General features: G+C 39.8%; 25 non-coding genes and 5 pseudogenes across 25 annotated transcripts; all 30 read left to right on the forward strand.

Moving 5' to 3' along the window:
- Window positions 1-178: 178 nt before the first annotated feature.
- On the forward strand, window positions 179-297 carry LOC146010333 (5S ribosomal RNA; annotated as a pseudogene).
- A 345-nt stretch (window positions 298-642) lies between these two features.
- Window positions 643-761, forward strand: LOC146015027 (5S ribosomal RNA). The gene has a single exon (XR_014447961.1). It is a non-coding gene; the product is annotated as a 5S ribosomal RNA (ribosomal RNA).
- Window positions 762-1,106: 345 nt separating this feature from the next.
- LOC146011404 (5S ribosomal RNA) lies at window positions 1,107-1,225 on the forward strand (annotated as a pseudogene).
- Window positions 1,226-1,570: 345 nt separating this feature from the next.
- LOC146013984 (5S ribosomal RNA) lies at window positions 1,571-1,689 on the forward strand. Its single transcript, XR_014446944.1, has one exon. It is a non-coding gene; the product is annotated as a 5S ribosomal RNA (ribosomal RNA).
- A 345-nt stretch (window positions 1,690-2,034) lies between these two features.
- Window positions 2,035-2,153, forward strand: LOC146016716 (5S ribosomal RNA). The gene has a single exon (XR_014449598.1). It is a non-coding gene; the product is annotated as a 5S ribosomal RNA (ribosomal RNA).
- Window positions 2,154-2,498: 345 nt separating this feature from the next.
- LOC146010582 (5S ribosomal RNA) lies at window positions 2,499-2,617 on the forward strand (annotated as a pseudogene).
- Window positions 2,618-2,962: 345 nt separating this feature from the next.
- On the forward strand, window positions 2,963-3,081 carry LOC146016658 (5S ribosomal RNA). Its single transcript, XR_014449541.1, has one exon. It is a non-coding gene; the product is annotated as a 5S ribosomal RNA (ribosomal RNA).
- A 345-nt stretch (window positions 3,082-3,426) lies between these two features.
- Window positions 3,427-3,545, forward strand: LOC146017518 (5S ribosomal RNA). Its single transcript, XR_014450387.1, has one exon. It is a non-coding gene; the product is annotated as a 5S ribosomal RNA (ribosomal RNA).
- Window positions 3,546-3,890: 345 nt separating this feature from the next.
- Window positions 3,891-4,009, forward strand: LOC146013985 (5S ribosomal RNA). The gene has a single exon (XR_014446945.1). It is a non-coding gene; the product is annotated as a 5S ribosomal RNA (ribosomal RNA).
- A 345-nt stretch (window positions 4,010-4,354) lies between these two features.
- On the forward strand, window positions 4,355-4,473 carry LOC146016717 (5S ribosomal RNA). Its single transcript, XR_014449599.1, has one exon. It is a non-coding gene; the product is annotated as a 5S ribosomal RNA (ribosomal RNA).
- A 346-nt stretch (window positions 4,474-4,819) lies between these two features.
- Window positions 4,820-4,938, forward strand: LOC146014632 (5S ribosomal RNA). The gene has a single exon (XR_014447580.1). It is a non-coding gene; the product is annotated as a 5S ribosomal RNA (ribosomal RNA).
- A 345-nt stretch (window positions 4,939-5,283) lies between these two features.
- Window positions 5,284-5,402, forward strand: LOC146015028 (5S ribosomal RNA). Its single transcript, XR_014447962.1, has one exon. It is a non-coding gene; the product is annotated as a 5S ribosomal RNA (ribosomal RNA).
- A 345-nt stretch (window positions 5,403-5,747) lies between these two features.
- LOC146017519 (5S ribosomal RNA) lies at window positions 5,748-5,866 on the forward strand. The gene has a single exon (XR_014450388.1). It is a non-coding gene; the product is annotated as a 5S ribosomal RNA (ribosomal RNA).
- Window positions 5,867-6,211: 345 nt separating this feature from the next.
- On the forward strand, window positions 6,212-6,330 carry LOC146010500 (5S ribosomal RNA). The gene has a single exon (XR_014444846.1). It is a non-coding gene; the product is annotated as a 5S ribosomal RNA (ribosomal RNA).
- Window positions 6,331-6,675: 345 nt separating this feature from the next.
- On the forward strand, window positions 6,676-6,794 carry LOC146010512 (5S ribosomal RNA). Its single transcript, XR_014444847.1, has one exon. It is a non-coding gene; the product is annotated as a 5S ribosomal RNA (ribosomal RNA).
- A 345-nt stretch (window positions 6,795-7,139) lies between these two features.
- Window positions 7,140-7,258, forward strand: LOC146011804 (5S ribosomal RNA). Its single transcript, XR_014444990.1, has one exon. It is a non-coding gene; the product is annotated as a 5S ribosomal RNA (ribosomal RNA).
- A 351-nt stretch (window positions 7,259-7,609) lies between these two features.
- LOC146010523 (5S ribosomal RNA) lies at window positions 7,610-7,728 on the forward strand. Its single transcript, XR_014444848.1, has one exon. It is a non-coding gene; the product is annotated as a 5S ribosomal RNA (ribosomal RNA).
- Window positions 7,729-8,073: 345 nt separating this feature from the next.
- On the forward strand, window positions 8,074-8,192 carry LOC146010536 (5S ribosomal RNA). Its single transcript, XR_014444850.1, has one exon. It is a non-coding gene; the product is annotated as a 5S ribosomal RNA (ribosomal RNA).
- Window positions 8,193-8,537: 345 nt separating this feature from the next.
- Window positions 8,538-8,656, forward strand: LOC146010548 (5S ribosomal RNA). The gene has a single exon (XR_014444851.1). It is a non-coding gene; the product is annotated as a 5S ribosomal RNA (ribosomal RNA).
- Window positions 8,657-9,001: 345 nt separating this feature from the next.
- Window positions 9,002-9,120, forward strand: LOC146011816 (5S ribosomal RNA). Its single transcript, XR_014445002.1, has one exon. It is a non-coding gene; the product is annotated as a 5S ribosomal RNA (ribosomal RNA).
- A 351-nt stretch (window positions 9,121-9,471) lies between these two features.
- On the forward strand, window positions 9,472-9,590 carry LOC146010560 (5S ribosomal RNA). Its single transcript, XR_014444852.1, has one exon. It is a non-coding gene; the product is annotated as a 5S ribosomal RNA (ribosomal RNA).
- A 345-nt stretch (window positions 9,591-9,935) lies between these two features.
- LOC146016818 (5S ribosomal RNA) lies at window positions 9,936-10,054 on the forward strand. The gene has a single exon (XR_014449697.1). It is a non-coding gene; the product is annotated as a 5S ribosomal RNA (ribosomal RNA).
- Window positions 10,055-10,400: 346 nt separating this feature from the next.
- LOC146013636 (5S ribosomal RNA) lies at window positions 10,401-10,519 on the forward strand. Its single transcript, XR_014446608.1, has one exon. It is a non-coding gene; the product is annotated as a 5S ribosomal RNA (ribosomal RNA).
- Window positions 10,520-10,865: 346 nt separating this feature from the next.
- On the forward strand, window positions 10,866-10,984 carry LOC146010571 (5S ribosomal RNA). Its single transcript, XR_014444853.1, has one exon. It is a non-coding gene; the product is annotated as a 5S ribosomal RNA (ribosomal RNA).
- A 345-nt stretch (window positions 10,985-11,329) lies between these two features.
- On the forward strand, window positions 11,330-11,448 carry LOC146011341 (5S ribosomal RNA; annotated as a pseudogene).
- Window positions 11,449-11,793: 345 nt separating this feature from the next.
- Window positions 11,794-11,912, forward strand: LOC146010583 (5S ribosomal RNA). Its single transcript, XR_014444854.1, has one exon. It is a non-coding gene; the product is annotated as a 5S ribosomal RNA (ribosomal RNA).
- A 345-nt stretch (window positions 11,913-12,257) lies between these two features.
- Window positions 12,258-12,376, forward strand: LOC146013647 (5S ribosomal RNA). The gene has a single exon (XR_014446619.1). It is a non-coding gene; the product is annotated as a 5S ribosomal RNA (ribosomal RNA).
- A 345-nt stretch (window positions 12,377-12,721) lies between these two features.
- On the forward strand, window positions 12,722-12,840 carry LOC146010595 (5S ribosomal RNA). Its single transcript, XR_014444855.1, has one exon. It is a non-coding gene; the product is annotated as a 5S ribosomal RNA (ribosomal RNA).
- Window positions 12,841-13,185: 345 nt separating this feature from the next.
- Window positions 13,186-13,304, forward strand: LOC146011099 (5S ribosomal RNA; annotated as a pseudogene).
- A 345-nt stretch (window positions 13,305-13,649) lies between these two features.
- Window positions 13,650-13,768, forward strand: LOC146015802 (5S ribosomal RNA). Its single transcript, XR_014448712.1, has one exon. It is a non-coding gene; the product is annotated as a 5S ribosomal RNA (ribosomal RNA).
- Window positions 13,769-14,034: the final 266 nt, after the last annotated feature.

Below are 14,034 nucleotides of genomic sequence, written 5' to 3' on the forward strand. Positions count from 1 at the left end.
AACAGTGTTGAGCCTCTTTAGTAGTTTAATTTAAGACCCCCTGCTAATATCATGTCCTGTAGGTCTTTTTACATTACCAACACATGATTTTTTTCAGTAAGCCAATACAGTTAGGAAACTTTTTTATTAGCTTACCTGGTGATAGAAGTAGAAGAGGGCAAAAAAGTGCCTGTATCTCACCTACAGCCATACCAAATTGGATAGGCCCAATCTCGTCTGATCTTGGAAGCTAAGCAGTGTTGGGCCTGGTTAGTACTTGGGTGGGAGACCACCTGGGAACACCATGTGCTGTAGGTTTTTTCACATTACAGGCAAATTGTTTTTATTCTCTAGCTATTTAAATTGGAAACTTTTTCTTTTTATTGCCAGTACAGACATTTGGAAGAGGTCAAACAGACACAATAGCCATCACCTAAAGACTTACCACACTGTTTAGGCCCAATTCCAACTGCTTTTGGCAGCTAAACAGTGTTGAGCCTCTTTAGTAGTTTAATTTAAGACCCCCTGCTAATATCATGTCCTGTAGGTCTTTTTACATTACCAACACATGATTTTTTTCAGTAAGCCAATACAGTTAGGAAACTTTTGTATTAGCTTACCTGGTGATAGAAGTAGAAGAGTGCAAAAAAGTGCTTTTAACTCACCTACAGCCATACCACATTGGATAGGCCCAATCTCGTGTGATCTTGGAAGCTAAGCAGTGTTGGGCCTGGTTAGTACTTGGGTGGGAGACCACATGGGAACACCAGGTGCTGTAGGTTTTTTCACATTACTGGCAAATTGTTTTTATTCTCTAGCTATTTAAATTGGAAACTTTTTCTTTTTATTGCCAGCACAGACATTTGGAAGAGGTCAAACAGACACAATAGCCATCACCTAAAGACTTACCACACTGTTTAGGCTCAATTCCAACTGCTTTTGGCAGCTAAACATTGTTGAGCCTCTTTTGTAGTTTAATTTAAGACCCCCTGCTAATATCATGTCCTGTAGGTCTTTTTACATTACCAACACATGATTTTTTTCAGTAAGCCAATACAGTTAGGAAACTTTTGTATTTGCTTACCTGGTGATAGAAGTAGAAGAGGGCAAAAAAGTGCTTTTAACTCACCTACAGCCATACCACATTGGATAGGCCCAATCTCGTGTGATCTCGGAAGCTAAGCAGTGTTGGGCCTGGTTAGTACTTGGGTGAGAGACCACATGGGAACACCAGTTGCTGTAGGTTTTTTCACATTACTGGCAAATTGTTTTTATTCTCTAGCTATTTAAATTGGAAACTTTTTCTTTTTATTGCCAGTACAGACATTTGGAAGAGGTCAAACAGACACAATAGCCATCACCTAAAGACTTACCACACTGTTTAGGCCCAATTCCAACTGCTTTTGGCAGCTAAACAGTGTTGAGCCTCTTTAGTAGTTTAATTTAAGACCCACTGCTAATATCATGTCCTGTAGGTCTTTTTACATTACCAACACATGATTTTTTTCAGTAAGCCAATACAGTTAGGAAACTTTTTTATTAGCTTACCTGGTGATAGAAGTAGAAGAGGGCAAAAAAGAGCCTGTATCTCACCTACAGCCATACCACATTGTATAGGCCCAATCTCGTCTGATCTTGGAAGCTAAGCAGTGTTGGGCCTGGTTAGTACTTGGGTGGGAGACCACCTGGGAACACCAGGTGCTGTAGGTTTTTTCACATTACTGGCAAATTGTTTTTATTCTCTAGCTATTTATATTGGAAACGATTTATTTTTATTGCCAGCACAGACATTTGTAAGAGGTCAAACAGAGACACTAGCCATCACCTAAAGACTTACCACACTGTTTAGGCTCAATTCCAACTGCTTTTGGAAGCTTAACAGTGTTGAGCCTCTTTTGTAGTTTAATTTAAGACCCCCTGCTAATATCATGTCCTGTAGGTCTTTTTACATTACCAACACATGATTTTTTTCAGTAAGCCAATACAGTTAGGAAACTTTTGTATTAGCTTACCTGGTGATAGAAGTAGAAGAGGGCAAAAAAGTGCCTGTATCTCACCTACAGCCATACCACATTGGATAGGCCCAATCTCGTCTGATCTTGGAAGCTAAGCAGTGTTGTGCCTGGTTAGTACTTGGGTGGGAGACCACATGGGAACACCAGGTGCTGTAGGTTTTTTCACATTACTGGCAAATTGTTTTTATTCTCTAGCTATTTAAATTGGAAACTTTTTCTTTTTATTGCCAGTACAGACATTTGGAAGAGGTCAAACAGACACAATAGCCATCACCTAAAGACTTACCACACTGTTTAGGCCCAATTCCAACTGCTTTTGGCAGCTAAACAGTGTTGAGCCTCTTTAGTAGTTTAATTTAAGACCCCCTGCTAATATCATGTCCTGTAGGTCTTTTTACATTACCAACACATGATTTTTTTCAGTAAGCCAATACAGTTAGGAAACTTTTTTATTAGCTTACCTGGTGATAGAAGTAGAAGAGGGCAAAAAAGTGCCTGTATCTCACCTACAGCCATACCAAATTGGATAGGCCCAATCTCGTCTGATCTTGGAAGCTAAGCAGTGTTGGGCCTGGTTAGTACTTGGGTGGGAGACCACATGGGAACACCATGTGCTGTAGGTTTTTTCACATTACAGGCAAATTGTTTTTATTCTCTAGCTATTTAAATTGGAAACTTTTTCTTTTTATTGCCAGTACAGACATTTGGAAGAGGTCAAACAGACACAATAGCCATCACCTAAAGACTTACCACACTGTTTAGGCCCAATTCCAACTGCTTTTGGCAGCTAAACAGTGTTGAGCCTCTTTAGTAGTTTAATTTAAGACCCACTGCTAATATCATGTCCTGTAGGTCTTTTTACATTACCAACACATGATTTTTTTCAGTAAGCCAATACAGTTAGGAAACTTTTTTATTAGCTTACCTGGTGATAGAAGTAGAAGAGGGCAAAAAAGTGCATGTATCTCACCTACAGCCAAACCACATTGGATAGGCCCAATCTCGTGTGATCTTGGAAGCTAAGCAGTGTTGGGCCTGGTTAGTACTTGGGTGGGAGACCACATGGGAACACCAGGTGCTGTAGGTTTTTTCACATTACTGGCAAATTGTTTTTATTCTCTAGCTATTTAAATTGGAAACTTTTTCTTTTTATTGCCAGCACAGACATTTGGAAGAGGTCAAACAGACACAATAGCCATCACCTAAAGACTTACCACACTGTTTAGGCTCAATTCCAACTGCTTTTGGCAGCTAAACATTGTTGAGCCTCTTTTGTAGTTTAATTTAAGACCCCCTGCTAATATCATGTCCTGTAGGTCTTTTTACATTACCAACACATGATTTTTTTCAGTAAGCCAATACAGTTAGGAAACTTTTGTATTTGCTTACCTGGTGATAGAAGTAGAAGAGGGCAAAAAAGTGCTTTTAACTCACCTACAGCCATACCACATTGGATAGGCCCAATCTCGTGTGATCTTGGAAGCTAAGCAGTGTTGGGCCTGGTTAGTACTTGGGTGAGAGACCACATGGGAACACCAGGTGCTGTAGGTTTTTTCACATTACTGGCAAATTGTTTTTATTCTCTAGCTATTTAAATTGGAAACTTTTTCTTTTTATTGCCAGTACAGACATTTGGAAGAGGTCAAACAGACACAATAGCCATCACCTAAAGACTTACCACACTGTTTAGGCCCAATTCCAACTGCTTTTGGCAGCTAAACAGTGTTGAGCCTCTTTAGTAGTTTAATTTAAGACCCACTGCTAATATCATGTCCTGTAGGTCTTTTTACATTACCAACACATGATTTTTTTCAGTAAGCCAATACAGTTAGGAAACTTTTTTATTAGCTTACCTGGTGATAGAAGTAGAAGAGGGCAAAAAAGAGCCTGTATCTCACCTACAGCCATACCACATTGTATAGGCCCAATCTCGTCTGATCTTGGAAGCTAAGCAGTGTTGGGCCTGGTTAGTACTTGGGTGGGAGACCACCTGGGAACACCAGGTGCTGTAGGTTTTTTCACATTACTGGCAAATTGTTTTTATTCTCTAGCTATTTATATTGGAAACGATTTCTTTTTATTGCCAGCACAGACATTTGTAAGAGGTCAAACAGAGACACTAGCCATCACCTAAAGACTTACCACACTGTTTAGGCTCAATTCCAACTGCTTTTGGCAGCTTAACAGTGTTGAGCCTCTTTTGTAGTTTAATTTAAGACCCCCTGCTAATATCATGTCCTGTAGGTCTTTTTACATTACCAACACATGATTTTTTTCAGTAAGCCAATACAGTTAGGAAACTTTTGTATTAGCTTACCTGGTGATAGAAGTAGAAGAGGGCAAAAAAGTGCCTGTATCTCACCTACAGCCATACCACATTGGATAGGCCCAATCTCGTCTGATCTTGGAAGCTAAGCAGTGTTGTGCCTGGTTAGTACTTGGGTGGGAGACCACATGGGAACACCAGGTGCTGTAGGTTTTTTCACATTACTGGCAAATTGTTTTTATTCTCTAGCTATTTAAATTGGAAACTTTTTCTTTTTATTGCCAGTACAGACATTTGGAAGAGGTCAAACAGACACAATAGCCATCACCTAAAGACTTACCACACTGTTTAGGCCCAATTCCAACTGCTTTTGGCAGCTAAACAGTGTTGAGCCTGTTTAGTAGTTTAATTTAAGACCCCCTGCTAATATCATGTCCTGTAGGTCTTTTTACATTACCAACACATGATTTTTTTTAAGTAAGCCAATACAGTTAGGAAACTTTTTTATTAGCTTACCTGGTGATAGAAGTAGAAGAGGGCAAAAAAGTGCCTGTATCTCACCTACAGCCATACCACATTGGATAGGCCCAATTTCGTCTGATCTTGGAAGCTAAGCAGTGTTGGGCCTGGTTAGTACTTGGGTGGGAGACCACCTGGGAACACCAGGTGCTGTAGGTTTTTTCACATTACTGGCAAATTGTTTTTATTCTCTAGCTATTTAAATTGGAAACTTTTTCTTTTTATTGCCAGCACAGACATTTGGAAGAGGTCAAACAGACACAATAGCCATCACCTAAAGACTTACCACACTGTTTAGGCTCAATGCCAACTGCTTTTGGCAGCTAAACATTGTTGAGCCTCTTTTGTAGTTTAATTTAAGACCCCCTGCTAATATCATGTCCTGTAGGTCTTTTTACATTACCAACACATGATTTTTTTCAGTAAGCCAATACAGTTAGGAAACTTTTGTATTAGCTTACCTGGTGATAGAAGTAGAAGAGGGCAAAAAAGTGCTTTTAACTCACCTACAGCCATACCACATTGGATAGGCCCAATCTCGTGTGATCTTGGAAGCTAAGCAGTGTTGGGCCTGGTTAGTACTTGGGTGGGAGACCACATGGGAACACCAGGTGCTGTAGGTTTTTTCACATTACTGGCAAATTGTTTTTATTCTCTAGCTATTTAAATTGGAAACTTTTTCTTTTTATTGCCAGCACAGACATTTGGAAGAGGTCAAACAGACACAATAGCCATCACCTAAAGACTTACCACACTGTTTAGGCTCAATTCCAACTGCTTTTGGCAGCTAAACATTGTTGAGCCTCTTTTGTAGTTTAATTTAAGACCCCCTGCTAATATCATGTCCTGTAGGTCTTTTTACATTACCAACACATGATTTTTTTCAGTAAGCCAATACAGTTAGGAAACTTTTGTATTTGCTTACCTGGTGATAGAAGTAGAAGAGGGCAAAAAAGTGCTTTTAACTCACCTACAGCCATACCACATTGGATAGGCCCAATCTCGTGTGATCTTGGAAGCTAAGCAGTGTTGGGCCTGGTTAGTACTTGGGTGAGAGACCACATGGGAACACCAGGTGCTGTAGGTTTTTTCACATTACTGGCAAATTGTTTTTATTCTCTAGCTATTTAAATTGGAAACTTTTTCTTTTTATTGCCAGCACAGACATTTGGAAGAGGTCAAACAGACACAATAGCCATCACCTAAAGACTTACCACACTGTTTAGGCCCAATTCCAACTGCTTTTGGCAGCTAAACAGTGTTGATCCTCTTTAGTAGTTTAATTTAAGACCCCCTGCTAATATCATGTCCTGTAGGTCTTTTTACATTACCAACACATGATTTTTTTCAGTAAGCCAATACAGTTAGGAAACTTTTTTATTAGCTTACCTGGTGATAGAAGTAGAAGAGGGCAAAAAAGTGCCTGTATTTCACCTACAGCCATACCACATTGGATAGGCCCAATCTCGTCTGATCTTGGAAGCTAAGCAGTGTTGGGCCTGGTTAGTACTTGGGTGGGAGACCACATGGGAACACCAGGTGCTGTAGGTTTTTTCACATTACTGGCAAATTGTTTTTATTCTCTAGCTATTTAAATTGGAAACTTTTTCTTTTTATTGCCAGCACAGACATTTGGAAGAGGTCAAACAGACACAATAGCCATCACCTAAAGACTTACCACACTGTTTAGGCCCAATTCCAACTGCTTTTGGCAGCTAAACAGTGTTGAGCCTCTTTAGTAGTTTAATTTAAGACCCCCTGCTAATATCATGTCCTGTAGGTCTTTTTACATTACCAACACATGATTTTTTTCAGTAAGCCAATACAGTTAGGAAACTTTTGTATTAGCTTACCTGGTGATAGAAGTAGAAGAGGGCAAAAAAGTGCCTGTATCTCACCTACAGCCATACCACATTGGATAGGCCCAATCTCGTCTGATCTTGGAAGCTAAGCAGTGTTGGGCCTGGTTAGTACTTGGGTGGGAGACCACATGGGAACACCAGGTGCTGTAGGTTTTTTCACATTACTGGCAAATTGTTTTTATTCTCTAGCTATTTAAATATGAAACTTTATCTTTTTATTGCCAGCACAGACATTTGGAAGAGGTCAAACAGACACAATAGCCATCACCTAAAGACTTACCACACTGTTTAGGCCCAATTCCAACTGCTTTTGGCAGCTAAACAGTGTTGATCCTCTTTAGTAGTTTAATTTAAGACCCCCTGCTAATATCATGTCCTGTAGGTCTTTTTACATTACCAACACATGATTTTTTTCAGTAAGCCAATACAGTTAGGAAACTTTTGTATTAGCTTACCTGGTGATAGAAGTAGAAGAGGGCAAAAAAGTGCCTGTATCTCACCTACAGCCATACCACATTGGATAGGCCCAATCTCGTCTGAACTTGGAAGCTAAGCAGTGTTGGGCCTGGTTAGTACTTGGGTGGGAGACCACATGGGAACACCAGGTGCTGTAGGTTTTTTCACATTACAGGCAAATTGTTTTTATTCTCTAGCTATTTAAATTGGAAACTTTTTCTTTTTCTTTTTATTGCCAGTACAGACATTTGGAAGAGGTCAAACAGACACAATAGCCATCACCTAAAGACTTACCACACTGTTTAGGCCCAATTCCAACTGCTTTTGGCAGCTAAACAGTGTTGAGCCTGTTTAGTAGTTTAATTTAAGACCCCCTGCTAATATCATGTCCTGTAGGTCTTTTTACATTACCAACACATGATTTTTTTCAGTAAGCCAATACAGTTAGGAAACTTTTTTATTAGCTTACCTGGTGATAGAAGTAGAAGAGGGCAAAAAAGTGCCTGTATCTCACCTACAGCCATACCACATTGGATAGGCCCAATCTCGTCTGATCTTGGAAGCTAAGCAGTGTTGGGCCTGGTTAGTACTTGGGTGGGAGACCACATGGGAACACCAGGTGCTGTAGGTTTTTTCACATTACAGGCAAATTGTTTTTATTCTCTAGCGATTTAAATTGGAAACTTTTTCTTTTTATTGCCAGTACAGACATTTGGAAGAGGTCAAACAGACACAATAGCCATCACCTAAAGACTTACCACACTGTTTAGGCCCAATTCCAACTGCTTTTGGCAGCTAAACAGTGTTGAGCCTCTTTAGTAGTTTAATTTAAGACCCCCTGCTAATATCATGTCCTGTAGGTCTTTTTACATTACCAACACATGATTTTTTTCAGTAAGCCAATACAGTTAGGAAACTTTTTTATTAGCTTACCTGGTGATAGAAGTAGAAGAGGGCAAAAAAGTGCCTGTATTTCACCTACAGCCATACCACATTGGATAGGCCCAATCTCGTCTGATCTTGGAAGCTAAGCAGTGTTGGGCCTGGTTAGTACTTGGGTGGGAGACCACATGGGAACACCAGGTGCTGTAGGTTTTTTCACATTACTGGCAAATTGTTTTTATTCTCTAGCTATTTAAATTGGAAACTTTTTCTTTTTATTGCCAGCACAGACATTTGGAAGAGGTCAAACAGACACAATAGCCATCACCTAAAGACTTACCACACTGTTTAGGCCCAATTCCAACTGCTTTTGGCAGCTAAACAGTGTTGAGCCTCTTTAGTAGTTTAATTTAAGACCCCCTGCTAATATCATGTCCTGTAGGTCTTTTTACATTACCAACACATGATTTTTTTCAGTAAGCCAATACAGTTAGGAAACTTTTGTATTAGCTTACCTGGTGATAGAAGTAGAAGAGGGCAAAAAAGTGCCTGTATCTCACCTACAGCCATACCACATTGGATAGGCCCAATCTCGTCTGATCTTGGAAGCTAAGCAGTGTTGGGCCTGGTTAGTACTTGGGTGGGAGACCACATGGGAACACCAGGTGCTGTAGGTTTTTTCACATTACTGGCAAATTGTTTTTATTCTCTAGCTATTTAAATATGAAACTTTATCTTTTTATTGCCAGCACAGACATTTGGAAGAGGTCAAACAGACACAATAGCCATCACCTAAAGACTTACCACACTGTTTAGGCCCAATTCCAACTGCTTTTGGCAGCTAAACAGTGTTGATCCTCTTTAGTAGTTTAATTTAAGACCCCCTGCTAATATCATGTCCTGTAGGTCTTTTTACATTACCAACACATGATTTTTTTCAGTAAGCCAATACAGTTAGGAAACTTTTGTATTAGCTTACCTGGTGATAGAAGTAGAAGAGGGCAAAAAAGTGCCTGTATCTCACCTACAGCCATACCACATTGGATAGGCCCAATCTCGTCTGAACTTGGAAGCTAAGCAGTGTTGGGCCTGGTTAGTACTTGGGTGGGAGACCACATGGGAACACCAGGTGCTGTAGGTTTTTTCACATTACAGGCAAATTGTTTTTATTCTCTAGCTATTTAAATTGGAAACTTTTTCTTTTTCTTTTTATTGCCAGTACAGACATTTGGAAGAGGTCAAACAGACACAATAGCCATCACCTAAAGACTTACCACACTGTTTAGGCCCAATTCCAACTGCTTTTGGCAGCTAAACAGTGTTGAGCCTGTTTAGTAGTTTAATTTAAGACCCCCTGCTAATATCATGTCCTGTAGGTCTTTTTACATTACCAACACATGATTTTTTTCAGTAAGCCAATACAGTTAGGAAACTTTTTTATTAGCTTACCTGGTGATAGAAGTAGAAGAGGGCAAAAAAGTGCCTGTATCTCACCTACAGCCATACCACATTGGATAGGCCCAATCTCGTCTGATCTTGGAAGCTAAGCAGTGTTGGGCCTGGTTAGTACTTGGGTGGGAGACCACATGGGAACACCAGGTGCTGTAGGTTTTTTCACATTACAGGCAAATTGTTTTTATTCTCTAGCGATTTAAATTGGAAACTTTTTCTTTTTATTGCCAGTACAGACATTTGGAAGAGGTCAAACAGACACAATAGCCATCACCTAAAGACTTACCACACTGATTAGGCCCAATTCCAACTGCTTTTGGCAGCTAAACAGTGTTGAGCCTCTTTAGTAGTTTAATTTAAGACCCCCTGCTAATATCATGTCCTGTAGGTCTTTTTACATTACCAACACATGATTTTTTTCAGTAAGCCAATACAGTTAGGAAACTTTTTTATTAGCTTACCTGGTGATAGAAGTAGAAGAGGGCAAAAAAGTGCCTGTATTTCACCTACAGCCATATCACATTGGATAGGCCCAATCTCGTCTGATCTTGGAAGCTAAGCAGTGTTGGGCCTGGTTAGTACTTGGGTGGAAGACCACATGGGAACACCAGGTGCTGTAGGTTTTTTCACATTACAGGCAAATTGTTTTTATTCTCTAGCTATTTAAATTGGAAACTTTTTCTTTTTATTGCCAGTACAGACATTTGGAAGAGGTCAAACAGACACAATAGCCATCACCTAAAGACTTACCACACTGTTTAGGCCCAATTCCAACTGCTTGTGGCAGCTAAACAGTGTTGAGCCTGTTTAGTAGTTTAATTTAATACCCCCTGCTAATATCATGTCCTGTAGGTCTTTTTACATTACCAACACATGATTTTTTTTAAGTAAGCCAATACAGTTAGGAAACTTTTTTATTAGCTTACCTGGTGATAGAAGTAGAAGAGGGCAAAAAAGTGCCTGTATCTCACCTACAGCCATACCACATTGGATAGGCCCAATCTCGTCTGATCTTGGAAGCTAAGCAGTGTTGGGCCTGGTTAGTACTTGGGTGGGAGACCACCTGGGAACACCAGGTGCTGTAGGTTTTTTCACATTACTGGCAAATTGTTTTTATTCTCTAGCTATTTAAATTGGAAACTTTTTCTTTTTATTGCCAGCACAGACATTTGGAAGAGGTCAAACAGACACAATAGCCATCACCTAAAGACTTACCACACTGTTTAGGCTCAATTCCAACTGCTTTTGGCAGCTAAACAGTGTTGAGCCTCTTTTGTAGTTTAATTTAAGACCCCCTGCTAATATCATGTCCTGTAGGTCTTTTTACATTACCAACACATGATTTTTTTCAGTAAGCCAATACAGTTAGGAAACTTTTGTATTAGCTTACCTGGTGATAGAAGTAGAAGAGGGCAAAAAAGTGTCTTTTAACTCACCTACAGCCATACCACATTGGATAGGCCCAATCTCGTCTGATCTTGGAAGCTAAGCAGTGTTGGGCCTGGTTAGTACTTGGGTGGGAGACCACATGGGAACACCAGGTGCTGTAGGTTTTTTCACATTACAGGCAAATTGTTTTTATTCTCTAGCTATTTAAATTGGAAACTTTTTCTTTTTATTGCCAGTACAGACATTTGGAAGAGGTCAAACAGACACAATAGCCATCACATAAAGACTTACCACACTGTTTAGGCCCAATTCCAACTGCTTTTGGCAGCTAAACAGTGTTGAGCCTCTTTAGTAGTTTAATTTAAGACCCCCTGCTAATATCATGTCCTGTAGGTCTTTTTACATTACCAACACATGATTTTTTTCAGTAAGCCAATACAGTTAGGAAACTTTTTTATTAGCTTACCTGGTGATAGAAGTAGAAGAGGGCAAAAAAGTGCCTGTATTTCACCTACAGCCATACCACATTGGTTAGGCCCAATCTCGTCTGTTCTTGGAAGCTAAGCAGTGTTGGGCCTGGTTAGTAATTGGGTGGTAGACCACATGGGAACACCAGGTGCTGTGGGTTTTTTCACATTACAGGCAAATTGTTTTTATTCTCTAGCTATTTATATTGGAAACTTTTTCTTTTTATTGCCAGCACAGACATTTGGAAGAGGTCAAACAGACACAATAGCCATCACCTAAAGACTTACCACACTGTTTAGGCTCAATTCCAACTGCTTTTGGCAGCTAAACAGTGTTGAGCCTCTTTTGTAGTTTAATTTAAGACCCCCTGCTAATATCATGTCCTGTAGGTCTTTTTACATTACCAACACATGATTTTTTTCAGTAAGCCAATACAGTTAGGAAACTTTTGTATTAGCTTACCTGGTGATAGAAGTAGAAGAGGGCAAAAAAGTGGTTTTAACTCACCTACAGCCATACCACATTGGATAGGCCCAATCTCGTCTGATCTTGGAAGCTAAGCAGTGTTGGGCCTGGTTAGTACTTGGGTGGGAGACCACATGGGAACACCAGGTGCTGTAGGTTTTTTCACATTACTGGCAAATTGTTTTTATTCTCTAGCTATTTAAATAGGAAACCTTTTCTTTTTATTGCCAGCACAGACATTTGGAAGAGGTCAAACAGACACAATAGCCATCACCTAAAGACTTACCACACTGTTTAGGCCCAATTCCAACTGCTTTTGGCAGCTAAACAGTGTTGAGCCTCTTTAGTAGTTTAATTTAAGACCCCCTGCTAATATCATGTCCTGTAGGTCTTTTTACATTACCAACACATGATTTTTTTCAGTAAGCCAATACAGTTAGGAAACTTTTGTATTAGCTTACCTGGTGATAGAAGTAGAAGAGGGCAAAAAAGTGCCTTTGACTCACCTACAGCCATACCACATTGGATAGGCCCAATCTCGTCTGATCTTGGAAGCTAAGCAGTGTTGGGCCTGGTTAGTACTTGGGTGGGAGACCACCTGGGAACACCAGGTGCTGTAGGTTTTTTCACATTACTGGCAAATTGTTTTTATTCTCTAGCTATTTAAATATGAAACTTTATCTTTTTATTGCCAGCACAGACATTTGGAAGAGGTCAAACAGACACAATAGCCATCACCTAAAGACTTACCACACTGTTTAGGCTCAATTCCAACTGCTTCTGGCAGCTAAACAGTGTTGAGCCTCTTTTGTAGTTTAATTTAAGACCCCCTGCTAATATCATGTCCTGTAGGTCTTTTTACTTTACCAACACATGATTTTTTTCAGTAAGCCAATACAGTTAGGAAACTTTTGTATTAGCTTACCTGGTGATAGAAGTAGAAGAGGGCAAAAAAGTGCTTTTAACTCACCTACAGCCATACCACATTGGATAGGCCCAATCTCGTCTGATCTTGGAAGCTAAGCAGTGTTGGGCCTGGTTAGTACTTGGGTGGGAGACCACATGGGAACACCAGGTGCTGTAGGTTTTTTCACATTACAGGCAAATTGTTTTTATTCTCTAGCTATTTAAATTGGAAACTTTTTCTTTTTATTGCCAGTACAGACATTTGGAAGAGGTCAAACAGACACAATAGCCATCACATAAAGACTTACCACACTGTTTAGGCCCAATTCCAACTGCTTTTGGCAGCTAAACAGTGTTGAGCCTCTTTAGTAGTTTAATTTAAGACCCCCTGCTAATATCATGTCCTGTAGGTCTTTTTACATTACCAACACATGATTTTATTCAGTAAGCCAATACAGTTAGGAAACTTTTTTATTAGCTTACCTGGTGATAGAAGTAGAAGAGGGCAAAAAAGTGCCTGTATTTCACCTACAGCCATACCACATTGGTTAGGCCCAATCTCGTCTGTTCTTGGAAGCTAAGCAGTGTTGGGCCTGGTTAGTAATTGGGTGGGAGACCACATGGGAACACCAGGTGCTGTGGGTTTTTTCACATTACAGGCAAATTGTTTTTATTCTCTAGCTATTTATATTGGAAACTTTTTCTTTTTATTGCCAGCACAGACATTTGTAAGAGGTCAAACAGACACAATAGCCATCACCTAAAGACTTACCACACTGTTTAGTCTCAATTCCAACTGCTTTTGGCAGCTAAACAGTGTTGAGCCTCTTTTGTAGTTTAATTTAAGACCCCCTGCTAATATCATGTCCTGTAGGTCTTTTTACATTACCAACACATGATTTTTTTCAGTAAGCCAATACAGTTAGGAAACTTTTGTATTAGCTTACCTGGTGATAGAAGTAGAAGAGGGCAAAAAAGTGGCTTTAACTCACCTACAGCCATACCACATTGGATAGGCCCAATCTCGTCTGATCTTGGAAGCTAAGCAGTGTTGGGCCTGGTTAGTACTTGGGTGGGAGACCACATGGGAACACCAGGTGCTGCAGGTTTTTTCACATTACTGGCAAATTTTTTTTATTCTCTAGCTATTTAAATAGGAAACTTTTTCTTTTTATTGCCAGCACAGACATTTGGAAGAGGTCAAACAGACACAATAGCCATCACCTAAAGACTTACCACACTGTTTAGGCCCAATTCCAACTGCTTTTGGCAGCTAAACAGTGTTGAGCCTCTTTAGTAGTTTAATTTAAGACCCCCTGCTAATATCATGTCCTGTAGGTCTTTTTACATTACCAACACATGATTTTTTTCAGTA

The sequence above is a fragment of the Crinia signifera genome, chromosome 6, assembly GCF_055691185.1.
Source record: "Crinia signifera chromosome 6, ASM5569118v1, whole genome shotgun sequence".
Classification (NCBI taxonomy): domain Eukaryota; kingdom Metazoa; phylum Chordata; class Amphibia; order Anura; family Myobatrachidae; genus Crinia; species Crinia signifera.